A 15,267-nucleotide genomic window follows, 5' to 3' on the forward strand; every position below is an offset into this window, starting at 1 on the left:
ATTATTCTTCAGCTCCTATTATCCTTTTTTTAGTCTAAAGTTGTTATTTTAATGATCTCTGTTCCAAATGGGGAAAATACAAGGAAGAGGAACAAGGAGGAGGGAGAGAGAGAAAAAGCAAGTGCTCCAGGGTGTCCCGCTTGTACTTTCCCAGGCTCCCCTCTCCTCCCTCCCCCCACCCTGCCTTTTTCCTTCATGCATGAGTCACCACTCAGGAGCTGTTTCAAAAGCCCTACTTTTAATGTCCTTTATCACAGTAGACATCTACCAGCTCTGCATCACTTGAAGGGACCCCCCAATATTGACCCCTGCTTTTTGTCCTAGAAATCCCTTAAACTCAAAGCGTTTGCGAGTTTTATCACTGCCTTCCTGAAAACCTAGCTCTCCAAGCTGCTGAATGCCACCCCTCCTGGGCACTCTGGGGACCGCGTGCCCCGGAGAGGCCACAAGGAAGGAAGTCCTCGGCGAAAGATGCTCAACAGCAGAGAAAAGTTCAGCTTTGATTCCAGCCCCCTCCCCAAAACAAAGGAATTACCATTTGCAGGGCTGCAAGTTTATTTTGTTTATTGTCAGACAGCATGAGCAGAAGAGAAAGCTGGCTGTACCCTGACCAAAAAAAAAAAAGTCAGGCAGCTATTGTTTAACCATTGGAAGTAGAGCTTTGATAGTAATGGTTCCCACCTAAAACAATCTGGTAAAGGAGAAGGAGGAGAACCTGTTGTGGGGGTTAAAGAAAATAATAATCAAAAGGTGAAAGTGATTTGCAGAGTCAGAGAATCAACGCTGTCATCTGCACCTCAGCAGGATGGGTGTCCTGTTGTAGGGAAAAGGTGTTGCTGGAGAATCCCTCCCCAGACATTCACTTCTTACCAGGGTTGGGAATCAAACTTCCCAGCTTCGAGTCCAGGATAGAAATCGGAGGGAGGAAATTTCACCTGAACTCCCCAGAGCCTCCGGGACTTGCAAGGTCAGCCCTGGACTGGCAGCTTCAGGGAATCCAACTGGTCAGATGGCTAACGTGGTGAAGTGCCGAGGGGCACGCCACGAGCAGCTGCCTTTGTGAAAGCAGGAGAGAAGTTTAAGACCAAGCACATCACCCAGCTTCCCCGGAGGCCCACCTAGCCAGCACCTCCCCTTAGCAGAAGCAGGGAGGGTGGACCAAAGGTGGGTCTCGGAGCCAGTGAGGCCCTTGCGGTCTCCACAATTCCGAACCCTCAAGGGTGCTGCTGGGCTGAACCAGCTGCCTGACATGGCGAGCATGTTTAACTTGAAGAACCATTATCTGAAGCGGTGTGGATGTGGCCCCAGCAACCTTTCTGCCACAGATGCACCTGTGCACCTCAGCAGAGCCAACCCTGGGGAGCTCGCCCCTCCCAGTGGCCCCCACACCCCAGAGATGCTGGGATGCTTAGGCTGAACACCCCTTCTTTGATAAGGGTGTAACCTCCACACAGGATAACATTTGGCCCCGACCCCTTGATTTCAGTACACGCCAAACCTGGAGAGTCTTCCAGAGTTTTCGGGAGCTAATCAGTTAAGTGGTTTCTTTTCCTCTGAGAACTGTTTTGTTGGTTTTTTACCAAGTTGTGTGATACGCAGACGCCCATCAGGTCAAACAGGACAGTCCCCTACACCCCAGGAAATTTCTCCTTCCACCAAATAAAATGCACTGAGGCGGAGCGGGCAAGGCATGGGAGGGAAGAAGGAAACAGAAGTTTGAGGGAGGATTCAAGTTGAAGGTCACAATAGTTCCGGGAAGGCGGGTCGAAGTAGGGTAAAGGGGTGCAGATCCTATGGCAGAAGAGCCAGCCAATCAATCACATTTCTCAGAGCAAACCTCCCAGTGATGGGTACACACCAGCACAGCACACCCAGGGGGTCCAACTCCCTCCACCCAACAAACCCAGTTCTACAGCCCATGCCTGCAGGCACCCCAGCCCAACACCAGACCTATTTCTAACAGACCTGAGCTCAGCTGATAGAGTCGTAAACAAGCCCAGTTCCTGACAGCTCAGAAGTTTTCCAAATTGTCAGCCTGTTTGCCTCCCAATCTACGACGATGATTCCCCACCTTTATCACATTTCCTCCCCTAAACTTTTCTCCTCTCCTGCAATCCCTCTACATGAGCTAAACTGCAAGCCCCTGGGAAGCCTCAGGCAGGAGGAGCACCCCCGGGGACGCAGGCAGAAGTACCTTCTCCGCGGAGCAGAGGATCTGGTGCCCAGGGGCTCGCCGCCGAGCGGTGGAAGGAGGCTGCCGGGCTGGAAGCACGCTGAGGATTCCGCGTTCCGGTCTCTGCGGCCAGACCTTTCGGCAGCTCAGACCGACTGTGCTAGCGATGCACTTAGCAATTATCTGCTGGCGCCGACGCCCCGCCCCCTGCTCCTGCGATTGGCTCCCCAGTCCCGGGCAGGACTGCATTGGTTTCAGCCGACCTCACTCACTGCTTTGGCTCCTACTATTATCTAAGCCATCAAAGGAAATAATTCCATGTTTCATTGACAACCTGTAAGGCTCTCCTCCGGCCCGGTGTGGGGGCAGGACTGGGAGTCCAGTGGAGGGAGGGAAGGAAAGAAAAAGGTGGAGGTGGAGGGAGAGGCAGTGAGCGAGAAGGGGTGGGGGGTAGGGGAGAGAGAGAGAAAGAGAGGTGGAGCCATCAAGCAATCAGATTCTTGCTCCACGATTTTAACTTCCACAAAACAGAACCCATAGCAACAATTTTCTGGCTTTATACTGCCCCCCCCACCCCCACCTTCCTCTAAACTGGTAAATATTCCTGAGGGCAGAAAGAATTCTAACAGTGGGGTTTCTGCTGTTGTGTGTCAGACAGGCTCTGGGAAGCAGAGCAAGGTAAGGGCTGAAGGAATGTAGGGATGCTTTCCCGGGGCCACCCCGGAGGGCATGTGAAGGTCATTTAGCTTGTTAGGGGGGATATAACATGCACCTTAATTGAAGTTTATCCATCACTTCTTTCTCTCAGGGTCCACCTAACTCCCCAAACTGACAAGACAATTTCCCTTTCCCTTCTGTTCAAAGACTGTCTCCAAGAGCTGCTCTTAAAGTCTATAAAAGTCTGGAAATTCTCACTGTTCTCTCTCTGGGAGATGGAGGGAGACAGGTAGTCTGGATCTAATAATTCTCCTAGGACCCTCACTTTTGTTTATTCCGGTGTGGCTTCAATAAACGGCTTAGTCTTACGTCTTCAGCCAGGGCAAGGCAAGAGAGAAGAACCGGCCCACCGAGGGGTGAGGGGCAGTTTAAATGCTCGTCCTCGCTAATCAAGGAATCATAAAGCACCAGTTTTGATCTTTTTTTCTCCTTTAATATATTTTTCTCATCATATGGAATGCACATTATTTGGTAGCTAAATCAAGAGAAAGAAAAATAATTTTAAAAGCGTCTTTTACAGAATATCAAGTTCTAGGTTGGTCAAAAGCTAACCCTTTCTCCTCTCATCCTGGTGCCCCCAGGTGTCTGAGTCCAGGCTGTCGTCCCAGTCCTGATCTGGCCTCCCCCAGGGTCTTGAACAACAGCAACTGTTACCGTGGTCTGCACCCTAAGCAGCAAATGGCATGTTCACCTCCGCCCTGTATGGTGAGTTTCTAGTTCATGCATACATGTCAGGCCTCCCGAAACGCATTGCAAACCCTGAAAGGACAGAGATGGTGTCATATATATCCACAGACAGTGCCTAGCACTCAATAAGAGAGTCGCCTAATAAAACACAATTCAAAACACAAAGGGTGCTCAGCAATGAGCCTCATGGAATCTTCTTTCCAATGGGCAGAATGGGGGAGAGAGCCCACCTGGGAGTCAAGGAGTTAAGAATTCAGGACTAAGCTGACACTGTCCCAGAAAATCTGCCATGTTCAGTCAGGATGTAAAAACCATAAATAACACTTTTATGATTTAAGGAGCAAGACTTCCACTTTCAAGAGAAAGCAGGCTTTCACTTTGTGCCTTCACGCTATCCATCCCCCACCTAAAAATAAAATAAAATAAAATAAGAGAAATAAACCATAAGAGCGTCTTGAGCACCTATCAAAGGTTCAGCTGTCCCCAAAGGAAAAGGAAAATATTTCAAGTGATTCTCTAAAATGCTTTTCAAAAACAGCATGTCCTTACATTTACTTTTTGCCTTTTGAAGATGAGAAAGAGTGTGAGCTGCAAACAGTTGTTTATGTCAGTGCCTTTTAAACTGCCTGGTCATAAAATATTCTCTTTGAGAGAAGGATGATCCCTATGTGTCCCATAGATCAACTGCTTAATTCTGAGAGTTAGTGAATGCATATTAAGTATGCAGATTCCACTGGCACTTCAACTTGTATTAAATATCAGCTCCATACAATTTAAATTCATTGGGGTATGAAATGTACCGAATTCCATTTTGTGGGCAGTACCCTGGCAGAGTAGTATATTTTGATTTAACAGTTTCAGTGCATTAGCTGTCTGAAGGGTTTTTGGGCATTCATGTTCCTTCTTGGGTAATTAAGGAGAGAATGTGGGCTTCTTTATTAAAACAAAAATTAAACTGCAGCACCCGGAACTACCACCTTTCTTCTGGGTAACCACTTACTACAATAAATTACCGTGACCTACAGTGGGAGGATGGAGAAACCCTGAATTTACTCTTCTGTTTATACCATTTTCTCAGTTATCATTTATTTGTGCCAAATGCTATTCCTAAAAGGGAGAAGAGGAGAATAAATCTAGGCAATGCCAAGAAAGAAGAAATGTGTGAAAACAGGAGGAAAAAAAATAAAAGAGTGACTTTCAACACTACATCTTTGCTAATTGGGTTGAGCCACACAATACCATTTTAGTGAAAACATAATATTAGCAGGATTTTTTAAAACTAGCATTGGATGAATGAAGGCATTTTTAGAAAACTTCTCCCAGCACAGCTTCTTAAGTACAGAAATTTGGAGGAACATACTCACAGCTTTCTGTTGGAGCTGATGGCTGTTGTGAAACTTTATGTAATACAATTCCCTCCCCCTCCATCCACCCACCCTAGCCCCCAAATCAAACCTGTGGTGCCACTGACATTTCGACTAAGTTAAAAAGGAGATTGTGGTTGCCATGAACCATTCTTAATGATTTCATTAATTACTAATGAATCTTCAGAAAGTGAATATTAAAATAGACAGTGCTTCATGAGGTTTGAAGTTAGTAAGGAATATTTTATTATTTAAAACACCCTGCTAAATAAAAACAGGTAATTCCATTGGCTCAAATAATGATTATATTTTTTAGTGAGCCAGTTATAAATAACCTGAAAGGTACCTCTGTTTGAGAGACAAATAGAGACAGAAGAAGAGAGAGATTTGCAAGGCTAAATTGTTCACCTAAATTCTGGTTTGCTTCAGTCAAATTCTTTGTAAGAATTACGGAGCTGAAAGCTGTCATTAAGTATTGTCCAGCAATGCACCAATTGACAGGAGTTGGAGAACTGAATTAAGAAGGTCAGCAAGCCTTGCATGCGGCTGGCAGATCACAAGTGGCATGAAGCATCCTTCCAGAATAAAATCTGCACACATGAATATGGCTGTCAGACCCCTGCCAGCTCAGACTCAGGCTTTAATATAGATGTCTTCTTGAATGGACCCATCAAGCATGTTTATGATACCTGTCAGACATCATTCCCTCATTTCTAAAACAGGCTTGTAATAACAACCATTTCTTTAACTGTTGAGAGTACAATGGCAAGTCAACCTACAAAAGAGTATACGAATGTCCTTTCTGGCAATCTAGTACTAGTGCTTTGTCTCCTGCAGAATTATAAGAGCCACAATGTCTTGGGCCAATATTAATGTGATACATAACCGTTTAGCTCCACTAGGCCAGGATATCAGACCAACTCTTGGAACGAGAACTGAAGGTGCTTAGAGGGGCAGAAAAATTGCTTGTCTTAGTTTGCTTGAGCTGCTATCACAAACACCACACAATGGGTTGACTTAAACAGTGGGAATTTATGGTCCCATGGTTTGGAAGATAGAAGGCTTGCTTCCTTCTGCGGGTGGTTAGGGTTTTGCTACCAGATTGCCACAATCTTTGGGGTCACTTGGCTTTCTATCACTTGGTGATGTCCTCCTTTTTCTCTTCTGGGTTCTGGCTGACTCCCTGCTTCTAGATCCTTCCTGTGGCCTCTCTTCATAAGACCTCCAGTAATCCAGATTAAGGCAATTGGACCACAATTTAACTAAAAATAACATCTTCAAAAGGTCTTATTTATAGTGGGTTCACACCTACAGGAATGCAGATTAAGATTAAGAACATGTTTTTTTGGGAGGGTACATAACTCAATCTACCACAGTGTTCTAGGCACAGGGGCACAGCTGCAGGCAACAAAGTGTAACTTTGTATTACCTGAGGAAATTGTTCTCAAATTGTCCCATCACAGTGTACACCTTACTAGAGAAGAGGTTTCTGGGGCAGGGGGGTGGTGGGGGTGCGGCGCTGGGGATTGACTGTGTTTTAGCATTCTGGCAGTTAAAACAAATACCATGCAATGTGTTGGCTTAAATTACAGGAATTTATTGGCTCATGGTTTTCAGGCTAGGAGGAGTCCCAAATCAAGGTATCATCCAGGCAATGCTTTCTCCCAGAGGACTGTGGCATTCTGGAACTGGCTGCTGGCAGTCATTGGTCCTTGGCTTTTCTGTCAAAAGGCAATGCACAGGATGGCCTCTCCTGGCATCTCTAGATTCCTTTGACTTCTAGCTTCATCCATGGCTCTCTCTCCATGTGTCTGAATTTCATTCTGCTTATAAAAGACTCCAGTAATAAGATTAAGGCACATCCTGATTCAGCTGGTCCACACCTTAACTGAAATAACCTCATCAAAAGGTCCTATTTACACTGAATTCACACCCATAGGAATGGATTCAGTTTAAGGACATGTTTTTCTGGGGTACACAGCTCCAAGCCACTACAGAAGATATCAGCCAAGTGATTTGCTACAAGCCAAAATTTCTTTAAATATGTATGTCTCATTTTTAAAGTCATGCCAATTTTGTATTTTTCCTCAAAAATATATCCATGTTTGTTTTAGTACATGTGTTAAGGAATGATTGCCCCAAATATTTGTGTAAAACTGAGCTTCCTCACAGTGATGAATAGCCTGGGGTTTGAGAAACACTGGCCTACCATCTCCCATCTGCCCTCTGCTTGGTTTCCAAAGTTGGGTGAAATCTAGCCCCCTCCTTCCTGTCCAACTTTAACCCACCCTTATCTTGTAGGCCCCAATTCCCATCAAAGCCCTCCAATGAGCATGCTGATTTCTATCTCCTTATTTTCCACGGTTGCTCCAGTTTTGCCCCTCACCTGGAGCACTCTCCCAGTCTGCCTTCTCTTATCTGGTTTGAAGCCATCCTTGAGGGCTCAGGGTACATCTCTGCTTTCCTGACTAACTCTTTCTGCCTGGCCATTTCAATTCTACCCTGCACCACAAAAGTTAAAATCAATTACATTCTCATTTGCATTTTTTGTTTCAATTGGCCTATTTTCACATCTGCAATTACATGTTAAGTTTCCTCAGTAGCCTTCATGTGACTCCATGTGCCGGTTTGGATATATTATGTCCCCCAGAAAAAAAACATGTTCTTTCATGCAATTTTGTGGGGGCAAATGTATTAGTGTTGATTAGGTTGGAACCTTTTGATTGAGTGTTTCCATGGAGATGTGGCTCACCCAACTGTAGATGATAACTCTGAATTATTTCCATGGAGGTGTGGCCCCACCCATTCAGCATGGGTCTTGATTAGTTTACCGGGGTCCTTTAAAAAGAGCCACACAGGCCCAGACGCTTGCTAATGCTGACACTTAGAGATACTTGGAAATGATGACACAGGGAGGTTTAGCTAAGAGATAAAGCCCAGAGTTTGCCCCAAGATATGCTAAGACAGGACCCCCAGGTGCTTAGAGAGAAATGTCCTGGAAGAAAGAACCAAAAATGCACAGGGGCTGAGAGAGCTGGAACACAACCCGTGATCAACAGACGCCAGCCACATGCCTTCCCAGCTAACAGAGGTCTTCTGGATGCCATTGGCCGTCCTTCAGTGAAGGTATCATCTTATTGATGCCTTAGTTTGGGCACTTTTATGGCCTTAGAACTGAAAATTTGTACCCGAATAAATTTCCTTTATAAAAGCCAATCCATTTCTGGTATTTTGCATAATGGCAGCATTAGAAAACCAAAACACCCCATAACATCTCATCCAAGGGTCGTGCTGACCTGTTCATAATGTTCAGGAAAGAATGAAATGTCCCATCCTTGCCTCTTTGGCTGACATGCAAATCATGCTTAACATCAATCTGAAAGCAAAGAACTGAGAGCATCGCAATTGTGGCAGGACCTAATTTTCCATCCCCTTTATTCCTCTGTTCCTCCCCCAGCCAGAGAGGAGACTTGGAAAGGCTTGAGAGGGTTTGTTTTTTTAGCATCTAAGTTCCTACGAAAACTGGGCAGTGTTCGCAAGGAAACATTTGTCTGCCGTGAAAATAGATTTGAAGAAAGTACTTTCTACTCCAGTGTTACAAAACAAGTACATTTGCCCCTTTGAAGTGGAGAGGTTATCCTGGGGGTGGGACAGAGGCTCAAAAGCAGAAGGGATTTAGGAGATGAATTGCGGAGGAAGGTCTGGGGGTAGTTATTCGTATGATTGTAGGGTGATTGATGGAAAAAGCAAATTAAAGTTTTGCACAATTCTCTGGACTCTGTTTAGAACTGGCTAATGGTAAAAGTGTTTTCTTGCTGGAATGGACTATTTCCAATCACCTTTCTATGGACACCTTTCCAATCACGGTGGCATAACCAACCTGTTATATTATAATGCAATAGGAGTCAACAGCTTATATTATAGTAATGCCCATACATTGCCAAGGAAGGATGAGATTATGCCCAGTACACTCTCTTTAAGATGGCATCAGCTGATCTGGAAAAGGCAGCTCTTAAGAAGAACTCATTCTCCACAGGTTTACTACATATGACTTGCGTTCCCTTTGTCTTAAAAGTCACCTTAATAACCTGCTTTACTCAAAGGTTAAAAGAAATGAAGACATGGTTAAGTAGAAATTCACTACTTGTAACAATCATAGACTTTGGTTATTTAAATGCTTGGATTGCTTTCTGCTTAGACAAAAACTGTCGATTCAATGCACTTCCCTCCTTGGGAGGCTTGAATCCCACTCCCCAGAGTCTACACCATCTCTTCCGGGCTACTCCCCAGAAAACAGCTGTTGGTTTCCTCCTTAACAACTCCCAGAATACCACCTGCCCACCCCCCACCCCCCACCCCCGGTTTCTCCCCACCAAAACCCTGCTTAGTTTGCTGTTTTCAGCTCTGAGCCTCTCATCCTTTGTCTTTGCCAAAGCCTGTGACCTGCTCTCCTCCAAATAGAAAAGATAAGACCCCATCAGGGGTCTCCTAACTCCTACACACACACACACACACACCCCAAACCAACCAACCAACCAACAAAAACTTCTTCTGCCTTAATGAGAGATGTTTCTGTTACACCACCTAATTTACTAAGGGGACCAGACACTTTTTCTTTTGACCTCATTTAAAGTTTATAAGAAAAACAGCCTATTTTAAACAAGGTTAAGCAAGTCTCCCCACACATGTAAAGAGTGTGGAATGACCAGTTTTTACTGATTCCCACAGAGACCCAGGGCAGAAGTGTCTGGGTTTTGGGCCGTGGCAGGTGACAGATGAGCTGAATATGAAGACGCAATCTCGCCATCCAGATCGGAGGACAATGCCAGGTCTTCCGGAGATCTTAGGAAATAGGAAGACCCTTTCCACTTGTTGAATGGTTTAAATGAGGGTCTTCCTGAAGGCCAGACTTCCAAGTCAAGTTTCCTTCTGCTCTCTAAAGTGTATTGCTTTATTTCCTCCAACTCCCTCTTTTTCTCCTCTGTTCACTTCCTTATATCTCCTTTCATCTTTGATTTTTAAATATTAGACCCTATGATAAATATTCCTAAAAATGTCATCTTCCTTTGAAAAGTCAACCTATACTGATTATTGAGCTATTTAAGGGGGAAAGGGAACATGAAAATCTAGCCAAATGGAATAAATAAAATTCCACCCCTCTTTGCCTAGATTCAGTATCTAGAGAAAATAAAACAGAAACTATTTGGCTTTTAAAGACTTTAGCTAAACAGTGTTTGTGAGGGCAGAGTGACAAAAAGTCTTGGCATGATGTCTCTATTGAGCATTTTATTGATTTTCCTCAGAAGTTGGGGTGGGGGTTATTCTCAGGTAACCTCAGCAAATGACTCCTTGGTGCTGAAATTTGTTCAAATGCTTCCCGCTTTTAAGTATACAGCATGAATCTCTGCGGGGGCTGGAGGATCAGGCAGCACGGCAGATCAGGAAGGAAAGACTGATGGCACCAATACTTCAGCTGAAATCTTCTCAGCATCAGTTTTACAAATGTCTGAGCTATGGAGTTTCAGGGTCCAACTCTGCCTGTTAGCTATTAAAGAACTCTTAAGAAGGGCTTAAGCTTCCAGAGGAAAGCTTTGAAATTGACACAAGCTCCTTAAAGCGGTCTCCATAGCTCAAGACACTGAAGGGACAAGAAAGGAAGGATTTGCTAATGTATCTACAGCAGTGCACTGCTATGATTAGGGTAGACTTTAATCATTTTCCAGCTTTCAAGGCACTGCTGGGTTTCTATGATTTACACCTTCTGTGGATGGTGTCCTTTCCATGTTCCCTCCCTCCTGGCTCCACTGAGAGCTGCATTTGTGTAAGAAAAGAAGGTGCTTCTGCCCTTCTAATGGGCACAGTGGAATGACAGCCTATGAGACTAAGAATAAGAGCACGAATGTTAGAGATTCATATGTGGAAGTTTTAATAAAGCTTATAATCAGTTGCACAGAGAGGCTCCACTGGGATTCTCCATCCTGATGGGTTAAGAAAACATTTCCTATGGTTATGAAATAAATGTAAAATTCATCTAAGACTTGACTGGGAAAAAAATGCTGATCCCCTCACCCTGATACTGAAGGTCTTGAGAAAGGGGAAATGAGGACAGTGTCATAAACAAATGTTTATCAAAGAGCTCTGACCAATAGACCATTCTAAAATCCAAGTAGATCAACAAAAAGAACTTTTGTGTTCACGAGAGTGGCTTCCTAAGCTGATGATCAGAGGGGCCTGGTACATACCAGGACTTGATAAATATTTGTTGAAGAATGAATGAATGAATGAATGAATGAATGAACTGGATTACTGGCTTAAACATTCATTCCATTTAGCATGACCCTTCACTTTCAGGAATAACAAATGACATATTTGTATGAGGGAATTATTTCCTTTCGTGGCCTCACATTTAAAGATTGGAAATGTCTCTTAAAGATCACATTTTTTGAAATTCCTAGGTTGACAAACAACTCTTCACAAAGCTAACATCAAATTTTCCAATTTATCTCCTCAAGTGTATTCACCAAATTTTGAGGGCCTCTACACCCTGCCTAATTACTTGAAAGGTAAGTGATTAATGAAAGATTGTCTTTATGATTTGATGTGAGTCTCTCTGGAAGACCCCTTAATTTATTGTTAACCCTTTACTTTATTTGCATCAGCTCACTGCCAAAGTTGTTGCTGCCATTGACGGAATAGTGAGGAGTAGTGTTCTTTCAGCTTATTGGAATAGTTTTAGTGGAATTCTGCCTGAGAATGAAGAAATGGAATAGACGACATTGCAGTATCTTATAACTCCCAAATTGTAATTGTTTGTGGCTTCGGGAAACAACTTTCCTTTCCTCTCTTTATTTTGCTTCTCTTTTTCTTCTTGCTGTTGTCCCTAAGTTCACTAATTTGCAATATTAGAACATCAAAATTCAAACATAATAGAGAGAAGTGTGGAATTTAGTTAGTCCTCTAGAGCAACTAGTAAATATCCAGAAACAACTAGTATATAGTCTGGAACATTGTTGGGGGACATCCATGACCAGACACAGATCACACACTAGTCTGGAATGGGTGGAATGGCTGAGATCACAACATAAACTGTAAATAAAGCTTCCCAAACTGCCGAGATGGTGCCTCTCCCCCACTGGCACAGCAGGCTGAGCTGGAACACCCCTCTGGAAAAAAGAAGCCAGTTACCTGGAGTGAGGGAAACTAACTCAACCAAGCTCCAATTTTGCTTTTAATTAACAAATATGGACTACTGAATACAAACTACAAACACAGATAAACTCAGAGCAAACAGGAAAGGAATATGAGTTTCCTCTGGCAGAGAGGATGCAGGACTTACAGAAAAAAAAATCCATAAATAAATAAAAACAGGGTTTTGGAGACAGCTGAGCTCAGAATACTAGAAAATGGCTGTGTCCCAAGAAAAGGGTCACAGAGAACTGGGTAACAACACCAGTAAACTGAAACTGGGGGGTTAAGGATTGCTCTGAAAAGGTGCTTTTGCTCTCTTTCCTTTTTTCTCTCTCTCATTCTAAGCAGCTCATTGGAGAAAGCCTCAGGCATTTTCAATTGTCAGCTCTGACCCAGGCAAGGGCAGAGTTAAGAAAGTCAGAGAGACAAAGGAGGAATTCAAGTTAGAAGATAATTCCCTAAAGGGAAACAAAATAAAGTTTCCATGACTGAGAGATTTCAAATGGAGTTGAGAGATCATTCTGGAGGTTATTCTTATGCATTATATAAATATCCCTTTTTAGTTTTTAGTGTACTAGAATAGCTAGAAGGAAATACCTGAAACTGTTGAACTGCAACCCAGTAGCCTTGATTCTTGAAGATAATTGTATAACTATATAGTTTACACTGTGTGACCATATGATTGTGAAAACTTTGTGGCTCCCACTCCCTTTATCCAGTGTATGGACAGATGAATAGAAAAATGAGGACAAAAAGTAAATGAATAATAGGGAGAGATGGGGGGCATGGGATGTTTTGGGTGTTCTTTTTTACTTTAACTTTTATTCTTATTCTCTTTTGTGCATGGTAATGAAAACGTTCAAAAACTTTGGTGATGAATGCACAACGATATAATGGTAACTTGAACAACTGATTGTACACTGTGGATGATTGCATGGTATATGAATATATCTCAATAAAATTGAGTTTAAAAAATTTTTAAAAATACATAATAGAACAAAAAAATAAACAGTATTTGTACATTGCAACAAATGATGTTCTAGACTATTTGCCAGTTCCTCTTCTGCTTGCTGTATTTATCCCTTTTGTGACCTTCAACTGAATCTTCAACTTTAAAATGTCTTCCAGAACCCTGGGTCTGGATACTTCTTCTGGAGTGACTACCTCCTCTGGCGCTCAGTGTGCTCTTCCATTCCATACCCTCCAACCTACTACTTCCCCACGCAGACAGATGTGCCGGGGTGGCAAAGCAACTCTTAGATGGACATCATTTGCCATTTTCATAGCAGGTTGTAAAACACATGTAACTAGTTGACTGATACTTGCTGCCTTGTTTTTGAATCTGTCAAGAGCACTGGATTAGGAGTCGGCATATCTGGGGTTCTCTATGCGCCATCCTATCTACAGCAAGCACCCAGCTTCTCTGAAGTTCAGTTTCCATAACTGTAAAAGGTATACCAATGCCTACCTTAAAACAATGTGAGGAGGATTCTTACAGGAGCTATGTATCAGAGTTAATCACATGGTGCTGGACATGTAATAGTTCTCAATAAAGATATTTTGGGCCTGAATAAACTTACGTAAGAACAATGTACTAATTCCTGTTAATTTAAATACCATACTTTGTCAGACTGTTTTAGATGAATTCTCCTTGGTTGAAGTATACTGCCACAAAATAAGCTGTAGTATCTTCTTGATGTATTATAAAATAGTCAGCCCCTCTTAAAATATCTATTTGAAAGGACTTTTGAGTACCCAAGAAAACAGCTATTTTCTTTTTTTAATGGGTAAATTTTGAAAAAAAGTATATTAGTCTTTCTAAATATAAACATTAATTCAAAAGACAGTGCTCAGGAATGAAAGAAACCCAACAGTAAGTAGAATTTGGTACTTTTAACACTTAAAAGTTATCAAACTTTTAAACATCTGACCTTTTTTCTCCCAAATATTTGAGTAGAAAATTCTTTCTAATAAGGCTGAATCATTACATCTCTAATAAAAAGTCCTTAAGATCATGATACTGACTGTAGAGGAATGTGTCAGTTTGGCATCAACAGTCCTAAATTATGAAAATGCTTCATAATAGAAACTATCTGATACAAACTCAAAGAGGGCTCTGAAGAAAATTCCTTAAGAATGCATTAAAAAGCAAGAATGCTTTAAGTACTTATATAAATATTCATAAAACAATGAAAATAAATTAATTAAGCATACTATGATGAAGTTGGAAATAAACAACAAAATATACCTAAAATAAACAGACAAAAGTAAATCTAAAAAACATAAATAAATTAGAAAACTGAAAAATGGAAGGACTAATACAAAAGTAAAATGATTCTTTGAAGGAAAGCAAACAATAAAATTATTAATCTGCTAACTCACCCAAATCAAGCAAAAGAGAGAAGTACAATGATTCAAAATAAGAAATGATAATGGAAAAATAATCTGTAGATTATTCTAAAGAGAATATCTTGTTCAACTTTATGCAAATAAATTTGAATACACAGATGCAATGGGTGATTTTCAAGAAGATATAAAAGCCTGAAACAAAATATAGATGAGATAGCAAATCTAAACAGACCAGTTACCATTAAAAAAAAAAAAAAGAGAAAGTTGTCAAAGAGCTATGCCCCCAAAAGTCACCAGACACAGCTGGTTTTGCTGAGGTATTCAACCATAAACTTAAGGAAAAGATAAATCGACCCAAAGCATATTAAAAAGAAGGAAACCATCTAAGTCTTTCTATGAAGGAAAACAAAATACTGATAACAGAAACTGAAAAAGACAGCACATACACAAAATATAGGCTAATTTTACTTATGAATGTCAATGCAAAAATTTTAAATAGGATACAAGGCAAATAGTATCAAATAATACAGTAAGAGTAATTCACGATGACCAAGTAAGATTTGATGTGGGAATGAAAGAATGATTCGATATTAGAAAACTGATTCACAATTTTTCATATTATTATACCAAAATAGAATAGATTATGACTGGTTTATAAGTTCCATGAAAGCAAAGACCTGCCTTCTCTGTTCATTACTATATTCCTTGTAATTAGAATATTTCCTGTGACATAGGAAAAAAAAAAAAAAACCTGATAAAATTCATCATGTCAAAAAAAAAAAATCTGAT

General features: G+C 41.8%; 1 protein-coding gene across 1 annotated transcript in view; it reads right to left on the reverse strand.

Annotated features, from left to right (window-relative positions):
- ZMAT4 (zinc finger matrin-type 4) overlaps nt 1-2,332 on the reverse strand; it is a 383,491-nt gene extending 381,159 nt beyond the window's left edge. Inside the window, exon 1 of the mRNA XM_037813189.1 lies at nt 2,195-2,332. The gene's annotated coding sequence lies outside the window, so the exon portion shown is untranslated. The remainder of the gene's footprint in view (nt 1-2,194) is intronic.
- Nucleotides 2,333-15,267: the final 12,935 nt, after the last annotated feature.

This window comes from Choloepus didactylus, chromosome 20 (assembly GCF_015220235.1).
Source record: "Choloepus didactylus isolate mChoDid1 chromosome 20, mChoDid1.pri, whole genome shotgun sequence".
Lineage (NCBI taxonomy): Eukaryota > Metazoa > Chordata > Mammalia > Pilosa > Megalonychidae > Choloepus > Choloepus didactylus.